A 25397-nucleotide genomic window follows, 5' to 3' on the forward strand; every position below is an offset into this window, starting at 1 on the left:
CTGCTTCAAACTCTCCCAATATGATCTCCTCATATACAAAATCATTATCTTCTTATGTGCGCCTTCATTTTTTTTCTATGTATCTGTGTGCAATCAGTTTGAAATCTCTAGGAGATTTTCCCTTGCAAATTGGTGGGACAAAATCTATTATGATAATAAAAATAACCTAATAAACTAAGTATTATTTCTTTCATAATAGAAATCAGTCTTAATATTATTTGAAAAGAAATGAAACAAATTATAATTACAAGAAAGTTTTTAGCTAACCATGTGGCATAGATAATTTTTTAATTATTTAAAAATCATACTATGGATGTGTCTATCTGTCTATCTATCTATCTATATCTCCATGTAATCACCATTCATATCCAGATGGCCATTTCTAGCACCTCAGACACCTGCCTTTTTTACCCCTTCTCAGTCAATGCCCCCTCAAAAAGCACTCATAATGTTGGCTAAGTGAATAATGCTATAACATTTTTATTTTTTACATTGTACTGTCGCTTTATATAATTACCAACAGTGTTGAAACTACACTTCAAATTCATCTTACACACCAGATGATCATCTTTTATGAACATGATATAGAGATGACTATTGTGTTATCTGACAGTTTACCTGGTAGAAAATGCTGGAAACAGGCATTTCTGATAGTCTTAAATATTTTTATTTTTATGTCGGAATCATAACTAATGCCAAAAGAGCATAACACCTAACAAACTGTGTCTGCTACTTAAAATACATCCAGCAACCGAAATGCTAAACTCCTTCCATCTGAATGTTATGCTCTTGTCAGATTTAGATAAGTAGCTCCAGGACCTAGGAAAAGCCTACTTTGTATTACTACTTTACTTCAACAATTCTGCTATATCTAGCAAGTAGTTTGCACACAAAACTCAAGGCTGACGTTTGAAGGTATCTTTTACTCTCATGGGTAACGGCTCTATGTAGACAAAAACACTTTTAATTCTGGAATTTCCTCTTGGAAAGCCAAGCCTCTGAAATATTTCAATGCTAGCAGGGTCACCCTCCTTTTCAAACCTCAAGATTTTAAAATGTTTACCAACCCTGACAAGTTTTAATATTTTTGTAAAGCAAGCAGAAAGGAACAGAGGGTGTAATTTCTGTATTTGGTATGGATGGAACAGAGGGTGTAATTTCTGTATTTGGTATGGATCAGAGGAAAGAGAGTGAATGGTTTCTCAAGAGCCCCATTCTGCAATGTGTCCAAAAGGGGACACTGGAGAAGTGCAGAACCACAGACTGTGTAGGAAGCACTAAAGCACTGAAGATGTGGTGCCTGGGCACCGTTGATAAGTAAATGGCTTTTCACATGAAAGAGAATTTTACCTTGCTTATTGATTGATACCCACTTTTCAGAACCAGCTTAATGTTGTCTAAAATACCTGATTTACATAGTTCAAAGGTATAAGTACAGAATTTAATGTATGAGTGCAGAATAAAATAGGGAAAAGTTTTCCTTGATCAGTTCCTCCAAAGGCGGAATGAGCTGCTTTGGGAAGCAACACATTTTAACTTTACTGCTTTTACTCAAAGCAGAATCACCAAACTTCTTGAGCAGGATACTGCTACAAAAGCCAAGGGAGAGGCTTTATGTCATAGGTCATAAAGAGGTATGAGAGGTATATAACACGAGAGTTTGTTAAAACTGGACTAAGAAAGATCTAGAAGACAGCAGGAGTGTGGAAGGGTTGGTAGCTTCATAAATTGGTATATATTGGTCAAGAGCAAGGGTAACACGCCATCAGGCCACCACACAACAAGCTTTACTTCTTTAAAGGAATTATGTTGACACTTTCATCACGTTGCCTACTTTCGTGTTACCTCTGCTCACTTGCTGCTGCCTAACTCTGTCCTCCTCTCCCCATGCCTGCAGACCAGAGCATAATTGGATCTGTTCTTTTTTTCCTAAATTATCAGAAGAAACAAAATAACATAGCATCCAGTAGAGAAGAAATATTCTGATATCTAATTATACTTCCAAGTAGATACAGATAGAATCATGATTCTTATACCTGTTTACTCTTCTTTATTTTCTGACAAGAGACACTTGTCTATTATCTTAATACGATGTTCCTCCTCAGACACAAGTCATGACATTTATCTTGGTGCTAATGTTTCTCTCTGCCTTTTAGATGTTTGCCTTTGGGGCCACTGGTTTAAAAAAATTATATTTGGTGGATCCGCGTTAAAAATCACTTCTTTCCCTGACAAGATATTTAAACTGTCATTTGTGCCTTGTGAAGACTTCTAGAAAAATCCAGAGACCTAGACCCAGACGACCCAAACTGTGTTTCTGCAAGGACTACAATTTCCTTATGAGGATTATGGTTCCAGGGAAGATTGCTTCTAAATATCGGTGAGACAAATACTTTCCAGAATTAATGCTGTTGTTTACTTTTTGTGGATTTTTAGAACATCTCACCTCACCACATATAAAGGACAAGCAATAAAGTACAGTTTATTTATGGTAATATTAAATATAACAGTGCAATCATTCCTTAAACATATGAGGTCAAAGTGTATCTATTCAGGATGTGCTTTTTGACAGCTGATTCTCAAGTATAACCAATTTCTATTGTTTGTTCTACCAGTTATTTTGCTTTAAAGATAAAAAAGCCTAAGGACAAGAATTAGTGTAGTTACCCTGCCCTAAACATCGTCAAGTTATGAAATAAGAAGCTATAAGAGCGGTACTTTGAAGAGAATGGACTTTTGAGTTAAAATATGCATGTTCATTGATCACAAATGGATAAGAAATGTCAGCCAGTTATTACACAGAAAGGAGCTGATTGAAAATAGGTGACCTTTACCAAACGTGTGTGAACAATTTTTACTCTTCATTAAAGGGTAAGAGATCTACGTAGTCCATAAGATGTATGAAATGCATTAAACAAATATCAGTAGTTACTGGCATGGCAGATTTCTGAATTAATCAAACTGTTACTCTATTTTTGTGTTTTCTGACATTTCATAAAGGTGACACGGAGCAGCAAAATTCTCTTCAGAATGGCAGGAATTTAACTGCCCAAGTGGAAGGAAGAAGCCTATGAATAAATTATTGTCCTTGAATTCAGAGAAGTCCATTACCTGTCCTCGTTTACAAAGAATTTGTAGATGTTAGTGTCTGTCACCAGGAATAAGGTAGTGAATGAAACACACATAGAGCCTGCCATCAAACGGTTTGGAATTTAGCATTATTCAACGGTGTGATGAGTTCTGGGATTGGAGTAGAAGAGGCATAAAGTGTATTATGGAAACTGATAGGAGGAACATTTTACTAGATTGGTAGTGGCCAAAATCTATCTGGATGAAGTGACATCTTGTGTTCTACAGGTCAAGAGATCTAGCCAGACAAAAAGTTAACTTAATATGACAGGCGGTGAACGTGAAATCTCAGGAATAAGGAACCCAAGGTGGCTGGGAAATAAGCTGCTAGAGGTTAGGCAAGACTCAAGAGGATGCAGCAACCAGAACTTCCAGAAAAATGGATGCCTCATGAAGGTTGGAATAATATCCTAAAAGAGAGCGGAAATTACAAGGAAAATCTTTAACATAGGAGTCATGTGATCAAGATTGTCTTAGAGAGGTCGATCTTCTGACGGTAAGGAGCATTATTTTGTGAAGGAGAAGGGTATAACATAGAGATCACAAGCAAGTAACAGATGACGGAGGTGTGAACCGTCGGGGGGCAAGGATATAAACACATGTGAGACAGATTTAAAGGGCAGAACTGAAAGGACCAGATGTTGATTGGATGTGTAAGGTGTGAAAAGTGGTAAGGCAAAGATGATAGCTGGATTTCTCACCTGGCTCATTGGGTAGGTTATAGTGCCATTTGCTGAGCTATTAAAGAGAGGATAGCAAGATGGGAAGATGCCTTGGTCCCTTCCTCCTTCCCTCTCTTTCTCTCTCTCTCTCTCTCTCTCTCTCTCCCCCCCCCTTCCTTCCTTCCTCCATTCCTTCCTTTAACACATCGGTACCAGCTATATGATAGACACTGATGTAGGTGCTAAGGCTTAAGCAGTGAACAAAACTAGGTCCCGATCTTCACAGAGATTATGGTTCCTTCTGGAGAAACCATCATCAGGGAATCAGCAGTAACTATCAGATTAACAGCAAGGAAAAAGAAACAAAAAGAGTGATCTGGGGTATAATGGTAAGAGAAAAACTGTGAGTAAATGACATCTCCTATTGAATTTCAGCTATAGTTAACAACAACACAAAGTACTGCACGAAAGAAGCAGTCTCTGCTAGAGTTAACACCTAGTATTATACTTATAGAATGAAAGGGTCAAAATGTTAGCCTCCTAAGAATGTCAGGGACATTAAATTTGAATAGCCGAATTTGATTGTCCTACAAGTATCCAGACAGAAATAGAGGTTTTTCTGTTCGGTCTTAGTCAGGAGGTAGGAGAGTGTGAATTCTACTCCATGTCAGTACTAGCAGATGTGGCCATTCAGAGTCTGCCATTTTTCCTGAACTCTGAAACTGAAATAAATTTCTCTCCTAATCCTGCAAAACAGAGCCCCTGAAAGTCACATATGGATACAACCTTGGCTAATTTCACACTCATTCCACCCCTGGTTTGGTTTCAAGTCCTGCATATGAATTTCCACAGATCCTGGGTGCAGCATTTTAAGAATATCTTATTCTCTCTCCCTTCAGCCCACCAAAAGCTCATTTTCTCCTCTGATATATTTTTGTTTTAATTTTCATAGGTATTTTTAATGTATGTGTATATATATTTTTTGATTTGAAATAGTGAAAAATATAATGCAAGGTTCAGAATAGGGCACCAATAACTCTGTCTCTCCCATTCTCAAAATTCTTTAATGGATCCCCATCATTCCTGGGTTGGAATCCAAATGCCTTTTCACATAGAAAAATGAAGTTGCCTCTTATTACACACACAACAGTTTATCGTAACATTATGTCAAACCAACGTGCTCCTGGAGGGGTTCAGGAATTCTCTGTGCCTTTGGACACAGTGTCACTTCTAGTAGCAGCTTATAACCCCTCCTCTTCTGTCTGTCTTAATTCAAGCTATCCTTTCATTTATAGCTCAGGAGACTTCTAGTAAGTTTTCCATGGCCCCTCCAAGTTAAGTCAGGAGCTCTCCCTGGGCATTAATAACACCCCATACACATATTTTCATGATTACACACCAGAGTGTATTACAACTGGTCTTTCCCTTGTCTGCCCCCGACCAACAGGTGAGAACATTATTCAAAGGAATTATGGCTTGTCAACATGTATCCATAGCATCTAGCCCAGTACCTGACACTTAAGAGGGACACACTAAAACTAAGTACATTAAGTGGATGAGTGTAAGTCTTTGGGGAAATGTGCTTGAATCTTACCCACAGTACTGAGCAAAAGCAAAACTATCATATTTTAGGTATTTGCCTCAATCCTAGCACATGGCCCTTATAACTAATTTATTAGTTTGGAATATCTATTCATTCTTTGTTCAATAGATATTTTATGAAAATCTATTCTATGCCAGGCCCTATTCTAGGTACTGGGTTGCAGCTATGAATAAAACAAACAAACAACAAACAAAAAAACCCCTGCCTTCATGGAGCTTACATTCTAATGTCTATTTAGAGTGTAATTAGAGAAGGAGACAAATAACAATCAAATAATTTTTTTTTTTTTTTTTTTTTTTTTGCAGTACGCGTGCCTCTCACTGTTGTGGCCTGCCCCGTCACGGAGCACAGGCTCCAGACGCACAGGCTCAGCGGCCACGGCTCACGGGCCCAGCCGCTCCGCGGCATGCGGGATCCTCCCAGACTGGGGCACGAACCCGCGTCCCCAGCGTCAGCAGGTGGACCCCCAACCACTGTGCCACCAGGGAAGCCTCAACAATCAAATAAATTTAAAAATGTAAAGTTAATAAAATGTTAAGCATTCTAGAAGAAAATATGGAAGAGTAACGGAATTCTATGGGCAGGTTTGTAATTTTAAAAATATTAATATAAATTATCCAAAATTTGTTTCCATACTAATGAAATCTATTTCCCTTTGTATTTTGTAGATTTGAATAATAACAATGAAATGTGGCAGCTGGGAACAGAAAGAGAGAAAAGGTTAAATAGAGGCGAAAGCTGAAATCTATATCCTTGCCATTTAGTTTTGAGAAAGAAGAAAAGTTGAAGTGACAAATAATGACGCTTTAGGACTGCATTCCTAGAATACAGAGAACTGAAATGCTGTTTGAGAAGTTGGCCTTTGTGATACGTTTGGAACCTTGGTATATAGCTATCCTGGGGAGTGCTAAAGTCCAAAATTTCTACACATTCAGAAGTGGGACTGGGAAAGCAATGATCACCCTGCTCTTTCTTAACTGCAAAGAATGAAATACGTTAGCAATGCTTTGAATTAAATATTGTTAGCAAGTGTTAGCAATGCAAAGAATTAAACATGCTAGAAATACATTGCTTTCTAAAACATCCAGTTACTCTATATCCAGAGTGAGTAGTGGGAATCAACGACAGATTAAAAAAAAATGTTTCTCAAATTTCACCTGGCTTATAACGTCCCATCATCCTTCTATAATCAAAAGAGCTTCTTGAGAAGTTTTATCAACCTTTAGCCCAGGTAAGTCATATCCTATGTAGGTCCTTGAATACTTACCTACTAGGGGCAACCATAGATCAGTATGGCGGAGAATGAGAGCAGCATTTCTCATAGACCAGCAGCGTCAGTATCCCTGGGAGGTTGGTAGAAATGCAGAATTTGGGCTCCATTATGGAACCTTCCTACAAGACGCCCAGGTAATCTGCATGCCCATTCAGGTAGGGAGGTGCTGCTCTATAACAGCTATCCTCAACCTTGTCTGCATGTCAGAATTGCCTGGGAAGTTGTTTAAACCTCAGTGATTAGGCCACATTCCTATATATTCTGATTTTATCAGAATAACCTGCATATATCTCAAAACTGTGTTTCCTGGGTCCTTTCCCAGACCTACAGAATCAGTACTCCGGGAATGAGCCTCAGGAATCTGCCACTTTAAGGCACAGAGTCACTGATTCCCATATATAGCAAAACATATAAGAACCCGTGGCTTGGAGGATGGAAAACGATGAATTCCATTGCAGAAAATACCTTTTATTTATGGGGATTACTTGAATCAACACATAAAATATGAAATACTTCCGCATATACATATACACATATATTTGATAACTTTTCAACTTTATAACTAGAGGATTTAAATCCCATAGCAAGATATAGATAAGTTAGAGAAGAGGAAATGATAGGTTTGAATCTACCAGGAAATAGATTTTTAGATAGTCATCTTCAAGATATTTTACAAATATTCCACAGAATATTTGTTATGATCATAATAAAATCATACAACATATGAATTAGTTTCATAAATTTGTTTGTCTTCTAAACAAGCAGCGAGCATACTTTTTCTGTAAAAGGTAAAATAGTGAATAATTTCAGCTATGCACACACTACACTCTCTATGTTGTCAACTATTCAAATCTGGTTTTATAGCATGTAAGCAGCCATTGACAAAATAGAAAGTTTTCGCTAAGCCATCTCCCAAATTACTTTCTTTAAAGTAACATCCACACATCTGTGTAAATCCAGTAGAAGAAAAAGTGTATGCTCCTAAAATTCAAATGTACTGATATAAACACAATGTCAGGACATGGTTCCAGCTTCTGGAATGGCCCAAGTGTGCATTGTCTTTAAGGAGAAAGAACGTCCTGGATTTTCTCTACTTGACAGGTAAGGTGAGGGACTAAAAACAAGGTTTCTGGTTTATAATAACAACTATTATTTCCTAAGCACCTGAGTAATTGTAAGTATGCTATATTAATTATCATTTTTATTTCACACAGCCCTGCTGTGGGATTAGTACTATTATTTGCTCCAGTTTAAAGGTCATAAAAATAAAGTTTGGACACCTTAACTGACTTGTCACAGAGCTAGCAAGTACCCTCAGTGGGATTTGAACCCAGGTAGCTGAACCCAGAACCTGTACTTTCTGCCACTACACATTTCTGCCTTATTCATTGTCTACTGAGACTATGAATATGTATGATGCTGGGCCAGTTATAAGCTTTTAGTTTGTAAGAGACACAGATGTGCTCAGCTTGAATTGGTTAATGGAACTGAAACCACAGAGAAAAATGTGGAAAACAGGAAAAAGTCTCACCATTGCATGGTGTGTCTGGAATACCACCCAGGATAACATATTCTTTCTGCTTCTGTACAGGGAGCACACCTTTATTTTTGTGCTTAGCCATTATGCTGAGTCAGAAAATGTTTGTCTTCTAATTGACCTAAGGGAATTAACTTTTCTTTCCTTCCTACCAACCTCATGAGTTCAGCTTATTCATGGTTTCTGCAGACCATCATCTCTATGTTTCTCAACTTCTGCCCCTGCCCATCTACTGCTGGTTATCCACAGTATGCTGAATTTATACTTAAGGTCACTAAATCATCTATGTGTTACATAAAACATTCTTTATTGACATGGTTATTTTGAAAGGCTACATGGTAGCCATTGGCTACTCTAGAGATGGCTGTCATAGATCTGGGTACATTCATCTCTGGTCATATCTGCTGTGGCTTGTGGAGCCTAGACACACGTCATACTTTCTGGGTGGGGAGGCCTATGCATGGTGGGTGCTCAGCATAACAAGCTCCTCTGAAATACTACTGTTTATAGATCATGTCCATTCTTTTGGAATAGTAATAAAGATTATCTATATATACTTTGTTTTTCTGTTATTCTTATATACAACTAGAAAAAGCCAATAGCTTACCATAAAATCTAGCGAATGGAAATTAAACTGACTGGTGGCTGGAGATTATACATTTCTTGATCATGTTTCTAATCATTGTTGAATCCATTATTTGCAGTATCTGGTTCCATATTATCTGTTTAAGTGTTTGAGAACAGGTTGGAGCATAAGAAAGGATCATATTTTATAACTATGCAGCTTCCGGTACATCTCAGCACATCCTTGGATATGAGAGCTCATCATATTAGATTTTTCAGGTCAATCCTAATTTTATAACATCTCTCCCTTTTTGTCCTAGATTGAACCAGATTTTGCTTTGGATAACACTGTCACAATATCAACATAATTAGCTATAGCAAATCTCTGTGTACATATGGGAAGGCTTATGTAAAGTCAGTAGAACAGACTCCTGTACATTTGAATCTTTTTTTTTCTTTAGTCTACTTTCCAACATTCAATTCTGTTCACTTCTTTATCTTTTCTAATATTGTGAATGTATTTTGCCACGAACATAAATTCTCCTTAACTTCCTTTTAATTCCATTTCAACATAAGTGGCATTGAATTTATATCTCTACTCTTTATTTGATTTTTATCCTGAGAGTATATCTACCTCTCTTGGAAAGATATTTATACTGCAGATACTAAATTTCTGTACTGATTATCCCTATAGTAGAGTGCTTTTTCTGTCAGTAGTAATCAGAATCCACTTGATGCAAAGACTTGAGCACTAACCTCCTTCAGAACCTCAAAGAAAAAAATATACGCTCTTTCAAACACTGGTGGCTATGGAGTTTACAAAATCATTTATTTTGAGTAAGCCAAGAATTAAACTATTCTAAGGGTGATATAATTAAGTTGCACTATCAGATATTCATGAGTATCAGAATAGGTCACCATGTATAAAGTGATAAAAAGTATAGTGTAAAGATTACGAGCTTTAAATACTGTCTGACCTGAGCTTGAAGCATAGGTCCCCAGCCTGCTCTCCCAGCCTGCATCTCTTCATCTGGAAAATTGGGGTAAATTATCTCCAATGTCATCATTTTGACCTGATGATTATATAATTATACATAGAAAATTTATACCCCCAGGTGTCTGGCATTTAGGAGTCATGGTAAACACTGCCTCACCCCATTGACTTTTATTGAAAATACCACCTACCTAGGAGCAGGTTATAATTCTTAAGAAAAGTTTTATAAAGCTCTAACAGATTTTTTTTTTAATTTAAATTTTGAAACTGCCTATTCTAAGTGAGGTTATCCTACAAGATGTTTTCTGATGTCACAGAAGGAATAAATTACCATCAAATAAATGAAAAACGGGATTCAGTTTAGAACCTAGAGGTAAGCTGGAACCTGGGGATAATATATGAAAAAAAGTCTGACTGAGGCAGCTACCGAACATTAACAGCTCCTAATTCTCAAGTGTAACCAAGATTTTCTTCATTCTCTTTTCAGCCTGTGTAATGCAAATTAAGACAACAACTACACTGATAAAATCCCTTTAAAAACTTTAAGTATATCTTTTTAAATAAAAACTACAGCTACCTTCATTTTTTAAAATAAATATCCCATTACACACTAAGCACATCCTTCAAGGGTCATATACATCAACTAAGTACATCTAATAAAAGTTCATTGGGTAGGGTATCACCATGGATTTTGAACTTGGCACAAGGAATAGTTTATAATACAGAGATGTTATCAGCAATGTACAAGTTTGTTACTAACAAATGTGACCCGGTTTGGTTAATGTTGCCTCCTCCTGTTTATCCATGTTGTTTAAAATGTAAGAAAAGAAGATGCCAAAGACTCAATGACAGTAACTAGTCAAACACTTCTCTGAGGTATCTTGAATCAGTTGAAAAACCACCTTGCTGGAGAAAAGAGATAGAAGTCTCAGTGCAACAGAGAGAAATAAACGTCTTTAGGCTTTGGCTAAAACACACAGACAACCAGCTAGTACACATCAGTGCCTATGGGTATCCTAAAAATATTTTATTCCTGTGGGGGAAGCAATAGCATCCACCTGAAAAGCTCTCTAGAGAATTTTGGAAGGCTAGCCAATTAATATAAACAATGTTCTGACATCTTTATAAAATGTCCCATCTCAGGATACCCATAGGAGGAGGGCAGAATCAACATTTCATGGAGTATGAGTGCTCATTTTAAAAAGCACAGTTAAGATACCATTATAAATCTTTACACAAAAGCAGCAACATTTTACTTTGTGCTTTAGCATAACAGATGTTATTGAAATTCAACCTGTGTAAGTATTATCTCATGACAGTATACATTTGTATTTTAAATAGCGCTTGTCTCATTGTTAGAAAATCATTTTGCAGTATAAGTACTACATCATAAGAAGATAAGTGCTTGTTATTATTCACTCACGTGGCTAGAGTGCTGAGCAATCAACTGATACGGATAAAATCATTTTATTTTTTGATTATATAGAAATTTACCATGATGTGGGAGAAAACCATCAGACTATATTTACACTTGCAAAGTAAAACAGAAAAGAAAAAGTTCAGATAATTAAATCTAACTTTGGAAGAGCTGCTTCCATTCCCTCTAGATATTTTTAACAAACTTATGAGGAAAAAGGGTTTAGAAGAAATAATGTGGACTAGTTTGTCTAAATTACATAGATAATTGCCCTAAGCCATGTAATATACAAGTTTAACCTCAGTTCACTCTTGTTTGATGACAAAGTACAACTTCAAACATAAAAGCCAAGATGTCAGTAAACATTTAATTTGAATCCATTATTGAATAATTCTCCCTTCAAAAGTAAGTATTTTAGAAAGAAGGTAATTTTCTTTACTTTTCTTTTTATTAAATTATCTCATTAAAAATTCACCTCTCATATAAAAACTATAAATCATATCAGTGGTGTAATAATTCTTTTTGGTTCATTTTTCTTAACAGCTATATCAGAAACTTTATTTAAATTTTAATTGCTAAATGGACACTATTAACATATTCAGGGATTTAGTCCTAAATCCTTCAACCCACAGGGAGCTCAGGAACGTTGTTAAAGTAAAAAGCTGCACAAAATCTCAACTCTCATTTGCAAATGTTCTTTCCATCTGATTTAACTTTGAAGCTTTTAGACTGAGAGCTTTTGCCATATGACATCAACAAAACACTTCAATCAAAATCAAGTTACCTTAGCGCCGCACAGTTCTCTAGATTATTTAAAAAGGTAAAATGAGAAATTCACTCTCTTTTCATATTTCCTTTCATTTTTCTCTTGATGCAAGGCAGAATACTTAGATTTCAAAAGAAATTGCTCTGTAATATTATCTTCGAACACCGGGTTTCATTCTAGGACAATTGCTTGTAAACTAAGCCTTCTCCTGACAGAAACACTCACTTGCTGCAGTGCAGAATGTCAGTATAGTCAGTTAGAACTTTCAAGGCAGAAATTCAGCTCGACGCAGTCACTCAGATGAAGCGGCACTTACCTTAATTGAAATATTCACTGTGAAGGAGGGTGAGCAATCAGTCGAATCAACCGTGAACGGGGTGGGGAGAGCGAAGTTTTCAGTCAACACCCTCCAAGTAGCTGCATGCTCCGCTGCTTTTTCCTGTTTATGCTGAGCCCCTCACTGTCTAAGAGAACAAAAAAGAGAAGCTGAAATCCTTCGAGGTTCCAGTGAGTAAATGAGGACTAAGCGATATTTCTTAACAGGAGCTCCTCGGTGAGCGTGCTGCGTTTGGTGGCTCCCTAACTGCTGTGATAGGCTGCTGTCAGGTCCCCGGAGCTGGGCGATAATCATTGACCTGATTAGCAGGAAACACTCGCTGTGCGCAGGCAACACACGCCGAGGGTTAGTGGGTCTCCTGGGAACTGGAAAAGGCACCAGGGCTGCTTGGGACTCTTGTCTTTTCCAGCCTAATGGATGAACTACAACTCTGACTGTAATTTGCAAGGAGATTAGCTACAGTGTTCAGCCGCGGAAGGACTTAGATAAACGTGCTTTCTCCTGCTGTTCTGCCAGGTGCCTTCATGTTAGATAGCAGGTACAGTGAAACAATTAATCGACCGATAGAGCTGATTCGTTACGACAGGACGAAAGCTGAAAAATGTTCAAAGCAATGTGATAAAAGATATAGCTGGGCTTGCCTTTGCCCCAAGCGTGGTACATACTTGAACCTTTGCCTAAGTAAAATGTTTTTAAAGGTTGATCACAGCCCTCCAGAGTGCAACTCTGATTTATAAAAGAAAGGAAGTATTCATACTAAATAAGCATGTTTGGCAGGTTCTTAACAGACACAGGCATTCAACCCAAGACATGGAAAATACAGCGTTTCTTATGTAACACTTGCAAAATAAATGTTTCAATTATACTATTAACCTGAGTAGCACAGGAGAATACATCATTACACCTAACTAAATCATCTCTTCTACTATTGTTGAAATACTAATTTTCTAAAACAAAAATAAGCAAGGGCATGAGAGGACACAAAATGTCAAACAACATATTAAATGTAGGCATGTGCCTTTCACAACCTGCTGATACCCATCCACTGACCACCTGAGCAGCTCTTCAACACCTCCGACCTCAAAAGTTATCACTTCCTCCCAGAGATCTAATTCTCTCAAAAAGGTCACCTAATTAAATGCCAAAGCCTCAAATGGTTAAGTTTTGACAATTCTCACTTCTATAGGAGAAAATTATTAACATAAGAAGAACAGATGAAAAAAGTCCTTTGCATGTCTTGAGGGTGAGAAAAATCTCACTGCCAGGGAGAAAACTGACAAATGTACTGTCACAATGATACTGTGTGATGTGTTCAGCATTTCTGCTTTTCCAAGTAGGTCTCACTTGGGACATATGGCATTCCCTTGATGTGTGTGTGTGTGTGTGTGTGTGAGAGAGAGAGAGAGAGAGAGAGAGAGAGAGAGAGAGAGAGAGAGAGAGAGAGGCTATATTTGCAATATTTACATGTATTTTTGAAAAATCCCAAATTTCAGTAAAGGGATGCACAAATCATACATAATGGAGAATATGTTTGCCTTCTATATTACCAAGTAAATTTAAAAAAAAAAACGTATTTCGTTAAAATACAAACTCTTTAATGGTAAGACTTCTCAGACAAAATAAAAAAAACTTCAGTGCAACTATATAGGGCAGACACTTCAATTTAAAACAGAGATGCACCAGGGAGAAGCCCCAGGAGAGCTAATCCTGTGTCCCATTCAGAGGAGGTCTCTTGCTCCCTCAGCTGGTGGAGGGTGAGAGCTGAAGGTGAGGAAATCCAGTCAAGATTCAGGAGACGGAGAATAACTTCTGCCACTGCTAAGCAGGAAACCCATTATTCAATTATTGACTGGCATTAGAGTGTTCTACTATTGATAGAAAAGAGTTGCTTGTATCCAAATTGATGCACATAAATAAATTGAAAATAAACAGTAAACAGAAAATATAACTGCTAATTTCTTCTGCAAGGATCCTGGCTAGTTGTTAGCCCAGCACTTGTGAATGAAAATCTGATGGATTCCAGTGTTCTGATGTTCTGATGTTTAGATGGTCTTCCAGTTAAAACACTCTGGTCTTGTATTTGTCTAAGCTTCATTCTGAGCACCTTAAGTAGTGACTTACTTTTAAAACTTTTTAAAACCTTAAGACAGTGCTTATTTTCTTAACCCCCATCCATTAGCAATGATGGTCACCAACTAAAATTAGTACATTCTAAGTTAAGCTAATTTTGTGCCATAGTAGTTAGTTTCTACCTGGAAAGTCCTGACTACATCAGATTGCACTGATGAAACTTCCAAAATAATGAGTCTTGTTCTTCTCATAGGATCCAATGGTCTTCTACTCTAAATATTTTCTACAGACGGTATGAGTAATTCTGCAGTAGTTTTCTAAACCTATGTTGAACAAATAACTGATTTTATGTGGCAATACACTCATGAATAACAAAGCAGAAGAATAATACTATTTTGTATGGAGTGTAGATAGGAACCAGCAGTGATAATTATAGTTATTTTATATTAAGTGTTTGCTATGTGCCAGATGCTCTGAATATACTTCAGCTCTAGCCGTTGTCCATGAAATCCTCAGAGAAATCATATTAAGCATGCATTATTATCATTTAAAAATTTTTATCAATTAAACTAAGGCTCTGAGAAGTTAAGTAAATTTATCACTGCCACAGAGCCACTACATAGCAAATACAGAATTAAAACTCAGGTCACGTTAACTGTAAAATCTTGAAGCTTAGAAATTTCCAAACTGACAAAAATACTTGCTTCCAAAAGTATAGGAAAGTTGTATTGTTTTTATGATTTGCAAAACAACATTTTTATCCTTAAAAATGTGTATTGTAACAGATAAAATATTACATTGTAACAGGTTAGTCACAATAAACAGTTATCTATATTTGAGCAGAAAATGAAATTCAACAAAAATAAACGTTAGCCTAAAAATAAACTAAATCTAGAACTTCCAAATGATGTAATTTCATTACCTCTGGTTGGTCAATTTCAATTTTTCTTTTCTCTCTTTTGCAATTCATTTACCCTCTTCCTTAAAACAGTAATTATTGGTTTTGTTTTGTTTTGTTTAACAGGAAAATGGGCTTCCAGGAAGATGGCGGAAGAGTAAGACGTGGAGATCACCTTCCTCCCCACAGATATACATCTACACGTGGAACAGCTCCTACAGAACACCTACTGAACGCTGGCAGAAGACCTCAGACCTCCCAAAAGGCAAGAAACCCCCCACATATCTGGGTAGGGCAAAAGAAAAAAGAATAAACAGAGACAAAAGGATAGGGACGGGACCTGCACCAGTGGGAGGGAGCCGTGAAGGAGGAAAGGTCTCCACACACTAGGAAGCCCCTTCGCGGGCGGAGACTGCGGGAGGCGGAGCGGGGAGCTTCGGAGCCGCGGAGGAGCGGAGGGCAAAGCGGAGAGATTCCCGCACAGAGGATCGGTGCCGACCAGCACTCACCAGCCCGAGAGGCCTGTGTGCTCGCCCGCCGGGGTGGGCGGGGCTGGGAGCTGAGGCTCAGGCTTCGGTCGGAGCGCAGGGAGAGGACTGGGGTTGGCGGCGTGAACACAGCCTGCAGGGGGTCAGTGCGCCACGGCTGGCCGGGAGGGAGTCCGGGGAAAAGTCTGGACCTGCCGAAGAGGCAAGAGACTTTTTCTTCACTCTTTGTTTTCTGGTGCGCGAGGAGAGGGGATTAAGAGCGCTGCTTAAAGGAACTCCAGAGACGGGCGCGAGCTGCGGCTAAAAGCGCGGACCCCAGAGACGGGCATGAGACGCTAAGGCTGCTGATGCCGCCACCAAGAAGCCTGTGTGCGAGCACAGGTTACTATCCACACACCCCTTTCGGGAAGCCTGTGCAGCCCGCCACTGCCAGGGTCCCGGGATCCAGGGACAACTCCCCCGGGAGAACGCACGGCACGCCTCAAGCTGGTGCAACGTCATACCGGCCTGTGCCGCCACAGACTCGCCCCGCACTCCGTGCCCCTCCCTCCCCCCAGCCTGAGTGAGCAAGACCCCCGAATCAGCGGCTCCTTTAAACCCGTCCTGTCTGAGCAAACAACAGACGCCCTCCGGCGACCTACATGCAGAGGCAGGGCCAAATCCAAAGCTAAGCCCCTGGGAGCTGTGAGAACAAAGAATAGAAAGGGAAATCCTTCCCAGCAGCCTAAGGAGCAGCGGATTAAAGCTCCACAATCAACTTCATGTACCCTGCATCTGTGAATACATGAATAGACAACGAATCATCCCAAATTAACAATGTGGACGTTGAGAGTAAGATTTATGATTTTTTCCCCTTTTCCTCTTTTTGTGAGTGTGTATGTGAATGCTTCTGTGTGAGTTCTGTCTGTATAGCTTTGCTTCCACCATTTGTCCCAGGGTTCTATCCATCCGTTTTTTTTCTTAATAATTACTTTTTATTTTAATAACTTTATTGTATTTTACTTTATCTTCTTTCTTTCTTTTTTTCTTCCTTTCCTCCTTCCTTCTTTCCTCCCTCCCTACCTCCCTCCTTTCCTTCTTCCTTCCTTCCTTTCTTTCTTTCTTTCTTTCTTTCTTCCTTCCTTCCTTCCTTTCTTTCTTTCTTTCTTTCTTTTTTTCCTTTCTTTCTTTCTTTCTTTCTTTCTTTCTTTCTTTCTTTCTTTCTTTCTTTCTTTCTTTCTTCTTCTGCTAATTCTTTCTTTCTACTTTTTCTCCCTTTTATTCTGAGCCGTGTGGATGAAAGGCTCTAGGTGCTGCAGCAAGGAGTCACTGCTGTGCCTCTGAGGTGGGAGAGCCAACTTCAGGACACTGGTCCACAAGAGACCTCCCAGCTCCACATAATATCAAATGGCGAAAATCTCCCAGAGACCTTCATCTAAACACCAGCACCCAGCTTCACTCAACGACCAGCAAGCTACAGTGTTGGACATTCTATGCGAAACAACTAGCAAGACAGGAACACAACCCCACCCATTAGCAGAAAGGCTGCCTAAAATCATAATAAGTCCACAGACACCCCAAAACACACCACCAGACCTGGACCTGCCCACCAGAACACAGGCACTAGTCCCCTCCACCAGGAAGCCTACACAACCCACTGAACCAACTTTAGCCTCTGGGAACAGACACCAAAAACAATGGGAACTACGAACCTGCAGCCTGCAAATAGGAGATCCCAAACACAGTAAGATAAGCAAAATGAGAAGACTGAAAAACACACAGCAGATGAAGGAGCAAGATAAAAACCCACCAGACATAACAAATGAAGAGGAAATAGGCAGTCTACCTGAAAAAGAATTCAGAATAATGACAGTAAAGATGATCCAAAATTTTGGAAATAGAATGGAGAAAATATAAGAAACATTTAACAAGGACCTAGAAGAACTAAAGATGAAACAAACAACGATGAACAACACAATAAATGAAATTAAAAATACTCTAGATGGGATCAATAGCAGAATAACTGAGGCAGAAGAACGGATAAGTGACCTGGAAGATAAAATAGTGGAAATAACTACTGCAGAGCAGAGTAAAGAAAAAAGAATGAAAAGAACTGAGGACAGTCTCAGAGACCTCTGGGACAACATTAAATGCACCAACATTCGAATTATAGGGGTTCCAGAAGAAGAAGAGAAAAAGAAAGGGACTGAGAAAATATTTGAAGAGATTATAGTTAAAAACTTCCCTAACATGGGAAAGGAAATTGTTAATCAAGTCCAGGAAGCAGAGAGTCCCATACAGGATAAATCCAAGGAGAAATACGCCAAGACACATATTAATCAAACTGTCAAAAATTAAATACAAAGAAAACATATTAAAAACAGCAAGGGAAAAACAACAAATAACACACAAGGGAATCCCCATACAGTTAACAGCTGATCTTTCAGCAGAAACTCTGGAAGCTAGAAGGGACTGGAAGGACATATTTAAAGTGATGAAGGAGAAAAACCTGCAACCAGGATTACTCTACCCAGCAAGGATCTCATTCAGATTTGATGGAGAAATTAAAACCTTTACAGACAAGGAAAAGCTGAGAGAGTTCAGCACCACCAAACCAGCTGTACAACAACTGCTAAAGGAACTTCTCCAGACAAGAACACAAGAGAAGGAAAAGACCTACAATAATGAACCAAAAACAATTAAGAAAATGGGAATAGGAACATACATATCGATAATTATCTTAAATGTAAGTGGACTAAATTCTCCCACCAAAAGACACATATTGGCTGAATGGGTACAAAAACAAGAGCCATATGTTTGCTGTCTACAAGAGACCCACTTCAGACCTAGAAACACATACAGACTGAAAGTAAGGGGATGGAAAAAGATATTTCATGCAAATGGAAACCAAGAGAGAGCTGGAGTAGCAATTCTCATATCAGACAAAACAGACTTAAAAATAAAGACTATTAGAAGAGACAAAGAAGGACACTATATAATGATCAAGGGACCGATCCAAGAAGAAGACATAACAATTGTAAACATTTATGCACCCAACATAGGAGCACCTCAATACATAAGGCAAATACTAACAGCCATAAAAGGGGAAATCGACAGTAACACATTCATAGTAGGGGACTTTAACACCCCACTTTCACCAATGGACAGATCATCCAAAATGAAAATAAATCAGGAAACACAAGCTTTAAATGATACATTAAACAAAATGGAATTAATTGATATTTATAGGACATTCCATCCAAAAACAACAGAATATACATTTTTCTCAAGTGCTCATGGAACATTCTCCAGGATAGATCATATCTTGGGTCACAAATCAAGCCTTGGTAAATTTAAGAAAATTGAAATTGTATCAAGTATCTTTTCCGACCACAACGCCATGAGACTAGATATCAATTATAGGAAAAGAGCTGTAAAAAATACAAACACATGGAGGCTAAACAATACACTACTTAATAACGAAGTGATCACTGAAGAAATCAAAGAGGAAATTAAAAAATACCTAGAAACAAATGACAATGGAGATACAACGACCCAAAACCTATGGGATGCAGCAAAAGCAGTTCTAAGAGGGAAGTTTATAGCAATACAAGCCCACCTTAAGAAGCAGGAAACATCTCGAATAAACAACCTAACCTTGCACCTCAAGCAATTAGAGAAAGAAGAACAAAAAAACCCCAGAGTTAGCAGAAGGAAAGAAATCATAAAAATCAGATCAGAAATAAATGAAAAAGAAATGAAGGAAACAATAGCAAAGATCAATAAAACTAAAAGCTGGTTCTTTGAGAAGATAAACAAAATAGATAAACCATTAGCCAGACTCATCAAGAAAAAAAGGGAGAAGACTCAAATCAATAGAATCAGAAATGAAAAAGGAGAAGTAACAACTGACACTGCAGAAATACAAAAAATCATGAGGGATTACTACAAGCAACTCTATGCCAATAAAATGGACAATCTGGAAGAAATGGACAAATTCTTAGAAATGCACAAACTGCCAAGACTGAATCAGGAAGAAATAGAAAATATGAACAGACCAATCACAAACACTGAAATTGAAACTGTGATTAAAAATCTTCCAACAAACAAAAGCCCAGGACCAGATGGCTTCACAGGCGAATTCTATCAAACATTTAGAGAAGAGCTAACACCTATTCTTCTCAAACTCTTCCAAAATATAGCAGAGGGAGGAACACTCCCAAACTCATTCTACGAGGCCACCATCACCTTGATACCAAAACCAGACAAGGATGTCACAAAGAAAGAAAACTACAGGCCAATATCACTGATGAACATAGATGCAAAAATCCTCAACAAAATACTAGCAAACAGAATCCAACAGCACATTAAAAGGATCATACACCATGATCAAGTGGGGTTTATTCCAGGAATGCAAGGATTCTTCAATATACGCAAATCTATCAATGTGATTAACCATATTAACAAATTGAAGGAGAAAAACCATATGATCATCTCAATAGATGCAGAGAAAGCTTTTGACAAAATTCAACACCCATTTATGATAAAAACCCTGCAGAAAGTAGGTGTAGAGGGAACTTTCCTCAATATAATAAAGGCCGTATATGACAAGCCCACAGCCAACATCATCCTCAATGGCGAAAAACTGAAAGCATTTCCACTAAGGTCAGGAACAAGACAAGGTTGCCCACTCTCACCACTCTTATTCAACATAGTTTTGGAAGTTTTAGCCACAGCAATCAGAGAAGAAAAGGAAATAAAAGGAATCCAAATCGGAAAAGAAGAAGTAAAGCTGTCACTGTTTGCAGATGACATGATACTATACATAGAGAATCCTAAAGATGCTACCAGAAAACTACTAGAGCTAATCAATGAATTTGGTAAAGTAGCAGGATACAAAATTAATGCACAGAAATCTCTGGCATTCCTATATACTAACGATGAAAAATCTGAAAGTGAAATCAAGAAAACACTCCCATTTACCATTGCAACAAAAAGAATAAAATATCTAGGAATAAACCTACCTAAGGAGACAAAAGACCTGTATGCAGAAAATTATAAGACACTGATGAAAGAAATTAAAGATGATACAAACAGATGGAGAGATATACCATGTTCTTGGATTGGAAGAATCAACATTGTGAAAATGACTCTACTCCCCAAAGCAATCTATAGATTCAATGCAATCCCTATCAAACTACCACTGGCATTTTTCACAGAACTAGAACAAAAAATTTCACAATTTGTATGGAAACACAAAAGACCCCGAATAGCCAAAGCAATCTTGAGAACAAAAAATGGAGCTGGAGGAATCAGGCTGCCTGACTTCAGACTATACTACAAAGCTACAGTAATCAAGACAGTATGGTACTGGCACAAAAACAGAAAGATAGATCAATGGAATAGGATAGAAAGCCCAGAGATAAACCCATGCACATATGGTCACCTTATCTTTGATAAAGGTGGCAGGAATATACAGTGGAGAAAGGACAGCCCCTTCAATAAGTGGTGCTGGGAAAACTGGACAGGTACATGTAAAAGTATGAGATTAGATCACTCCCTAACACCATACACAAAAATAAGCTCAAAATGGATTAAAGACCTAAATGTAAGGCCAGAAACTATCAAACTCTTAGAGGAAAACATAGGCAGAACACTCTATGACATAAATCACAGCAAGATCCTTCTTGACCCATCTCCTAGAGTAATGGAGATAAAAACAAAAATAAACAAATGGGACCTAATGAAACTTCAAAGCTTTTGCACAGCAAAGGAAACCATAAACAAGACCAAAAGACAGCCCTCAGAATGGGAGAAAATATTTGCAAATGAATCAACTGACAAAGGATTAATCTCTAAAATTTACAGGCAGCTCATGCAGCTCAATAACAAAAAAATAAACAACCCAATCCAAAAATGGGCAGAAGACCTAAATAGACATTTCTCCAAAGAAGATATACAGACTGCCAACAAACACATGAAAGAATGCTCAACATCATTAATCATTAGAGAAATGCAAATCAAAACTACAATGAGATATCATCTCACACCAGTCAGAATGGCCATCATCAAAAAATCTAGAAACAATAAATGCTGGAGAGGGTGTGGAGAAAAGGGAACACTCTTGCACTGCTGGTGGGAATGTGAATTGGTTCAGCCACTATGGAGAACAGTATGGAGGTTCCTTAAAAAACTACAAATAGAACTACCATATGACCCAGCAATCCCACTACTAGGTATATACCCTGAGGAAACCAGAATTCAGAAAGAGTCATGTACCAAAATGTTCATTGCAGCTCTATTTACAATAGCCCGGAGATGGAAACAACCTAAGTGTCCATCATCGGATGAATGGATAAAGAAGATGTGGCACATATATACAATGGAATATTACTCAGCCATAAAAAGAAACGAAATTGAGCTATTTGTAATGAGGTGGATAGACCTAGAGTCTGTCATACAGTGTGAAATAAGTCGGAAAGAGAGAGACAAATACCATATGCTAACACACATATATGGAATTTAAGAAAAAAAATATCATGAAGAACCTAGGGGTAAGACAGGAATAAAGACACAGACCTACTAGAGAATGGACTTGAGGATATGGGGAGGGGGAAGGGTAAGATGTGACAAAGCGAGAGAGAGGCATGGACATATATACACTACCAAACGTAAGGTAGATAGCTAGTGGGAAGCAGCCGCATAGCACAGGGAGATCAGCTTGGTGCTTTGTGACCGCCTGGAGGGGTGGGATAGGGAGGGTGGGAGGGAGGGAGACGCAAGAGGAAAGAGATATGGGAACATATGTATATGTATAACTGATTCATTTTGTTGTAAAGCAGAAACTAACACACCATTGTAAAGCAATTATACTCCAATAAAGATGTTAAAAAAAAAAAAAAACAGGAAAATGACCTTACTCTAGTATATGGCTATCTCAAGAATATTTAGGCCAAAATTAAGATGATTTCTGATATATCAGTTCTCCAAGAGAAGTACTGTAATGTAATATCAAAGCTTAAAATAACTATGGAGTTGAGAAATTCATTTCTAGTTTGTTCAAGCCTTATCTAGAAGTTTCTGAAGCCTCACGTGAATCTCACTATTTCATATGGTCTGTTAAAATTCTCAGACATGCTCACAATCTTACATAAAAACGTTGTGACCATGGTTTTTCAAGGATTCTAATAAAAATTCTATCTGAAAAGAAATGGTAAGAACTCAAATTAATTCAGCCCTTAAACTGCCAAGAAATTTCCACCTAATGTCTTATTTGATTCTTACAGGAATCTTGTGCTATGCATTACGATAAGTATTTTACTTATATTTTAATGATGGGAACTTTGGAATAAAAAGAGCAAATGATTGTCCCTTTGGTCTTTGATGCTTAGTGGAAAACCTGATGTCTTCCTTTCCAAACAAGGCTATTGCTCTCCACCATGTCTAACAAATATGTTTGTTGGAGTCATGTTGTAGTCAAAAAAGAATTCAATGGATATCTAAATGGAAGCTGCTCTTTATTTATCTGAGTTTGTTCTAAAGAGTCAGAACTGTGACGTAATGTAGGAAAAAGTACTCTGAGTGGTAGGAAGCTTGTAATTTCTGTGTACAGGGATCTTTCCACTTGGATTTCTCATAGACTTTTCTTGATGTTAACTATAATTATATTAAGACAACTGTTTAGATATTGATCTTATGATTCTGATATGAATCTCCCCCTGCTTCTCTTTCAATGTCAGATTCACATATTACCTCTCTGTCTTTTTGTGGTGATTTAGTTATCAGGAGAGAGGAAATCTCAGAATGTTAGTGTTAATTGTTTTCTTTTTAAAATTGAAGTATAGTTGGTGTGCAATATCATATAAGTTACAGGTGTGCAATATAATGATTCACAATTTTTAAAGGTTATGCTCCATTTATACTTCTTATAAAATATAGCCTATATTCCCTGTGTTGTGCAATATATCCTTGTAGCTTATTTAATTTTTTTAAAAATATTTGAATTTTCTTTTATTTTTTTATACAGCAGGTTCCTATTAGTCATCAATTTTATACACATCAGTGTATACACGTCAATCCCAATCGTCCAATTCATCACACCACCACCCCCAATCCCCCACTGCTTTCCCCCTTTAATGTCCATACGTTTGTTCTCTACTTCTGTATCTCAATTGCTGCCCTGCAAACCGTTTCACCTGTACCATTTTTCTAGGTTCCACATATATGCGTTAATATATGATATTTGTTTTTCTATTTCTGACTTCCTTCACTCTGTATGAGTCTCTAGATCCATCCACGTTTCAACAAATGACCCAATTTCAATCCTTTTTATGGCTGAGTAATATTCCATTGTATATATGTACCACAACTTCTTTATCCATTCTTCTGTCGATGGGCATTTAGGTTGCTTCCATGACCTGGCTGTCATAAATAGTGCTGCAATGAATATAGTGGTGCATGTGTCTTTTGGAATTATGGTTTTCTCAGGGTATATGCCCAGGAGTGGGATGGCTGGGTCATATGGTAATTTTATTTTTAGCTTTTTAAGGAACCTCCATACTGTTCTCCATAGTGGTTGTATCAATTTACATCCCCACCAAAAGTGCAAGAGGGTTTCCTTTTCTCCACACCCTCTCCAGCATTTGTTGTTTGTAGGTTTTCTGATGAGGCCCATTCTAACTGGTGTGAGGTGATACCTCATTGTAGTTTTGATTTGCATTTTTCTAATAATTAGTGACGTTGAGCAGCTTTTCATGTGCTTCATGGCCATCTGTATGTCTTCTTTGGAGAAATGTCTATTTAGGTCTTCTGCCCATTTTTGGATTGGGTTGTTTGTTTTCTTAATATTGAGCTGCATGAGTTGTTTATATATTTTGGAGATTAATCCTTTGTCCGTTGATTCGTTTGCAAAATTTTCTCCCATTCTGAGTGTTGTCTTTTCACCTTTTTTATGGTTTCCATTGCTGTGCAAAACTTTGAAGTTTCACTAGGTTTATTTTTGTTTTTAATTGCATTACTCTAGGAGGTGGATCCAAAAAGACCTTGCTGTGATTTATGTCAAAGAATGTTCTTCCTATGTTTTCCTCTAAGAGTTTTATAGTGTCCAGTCTTACATTTAGGTCTCTAATCCATTTTGAGTTTATTTTTGTGTATGGTGTTAGGGAGTGTTCTAATTTCATTCTTTTACATGTAGCTGTCCAGTTTTCCCAGCACCACTTACTGAAGAGACTGTCTTGTCTCCATTGTATATTCTTGCCTCCTTTGTTATAGATTAGTTGACCATAGGTGTGTGGGTTTATCTCTGGGTTTTCTATCTTGTTCCATTGAACTATGTTTCTGTTTCTGTGCCAGTACCATATTGTCTTGATTACTGTAGCTTTGTAGTGTAGTCTGAAGTCAGGGAGTCTGATTGCTCCAGCTCCGTTTTTTTCCCTCAACACTGCTTTGACTATTTGGGGTCTTTTGTGTCTCCATACAAATTTTAAGATTTTTTTTGTCCTAGTCCTGTAAAAAATGCCATTGGTAATTTGATAGGGATTGCAATTAATCTGTAGATTGCTTTGGGTATTATAGTCATTTGCACAATATTAATTCTTCCAATCCAAGTACATGGTATATCTCTCCATCTGTTGGTATCATCTTTAATTTCTTTCATCAGTGTCTTATAGTTTTCTGCATAC

At 37.8% G+C, this 25397-nt stretch overlaps 1 protein-coding gene across 2 annotated transcripts in view; it reads right to left on the bottom strand.

Annotated features, from left to right (window-relative positions):
* The window catches only part of CDH12 (cadherin 12), a 692773-nt gene that overhangs the window by 389843 nt on the left and 277533 nt on the right, over positions 1-25397 (bottom strand). Inside the window, exon 3 of one of the 2 annotated variants that reach the window (XM_007454262.1) lies at positions 12262-12409. The gene's annotated coding sequence lies outside the window, so the exon portion shown is untranslated. Of the gene's footprint in view, positions 1-12261; positions 12410-25397 lie in introns of those variants that run through there. The other variant, XM_007454263.1, reaches the window with a different exon arrangement.

The sequence above is a fragment of the Lipotes vexillifer genome, unplaced genomic scaffold (assembly GCF_000442215.2).
Source record: "Lipotes vexillifer unplaced genomic scaffold, Lipotes_vexillifer_v1.1 scaffold271, whole genome shotgun sequence".
In the NCBI taxonomy this organism is placed as follows: Eukaryota; Metazoa; Chordata; class Mammalia; order Artiodactyla; family Lipotidae; genus Lipotes; species Lipotes vexillifer.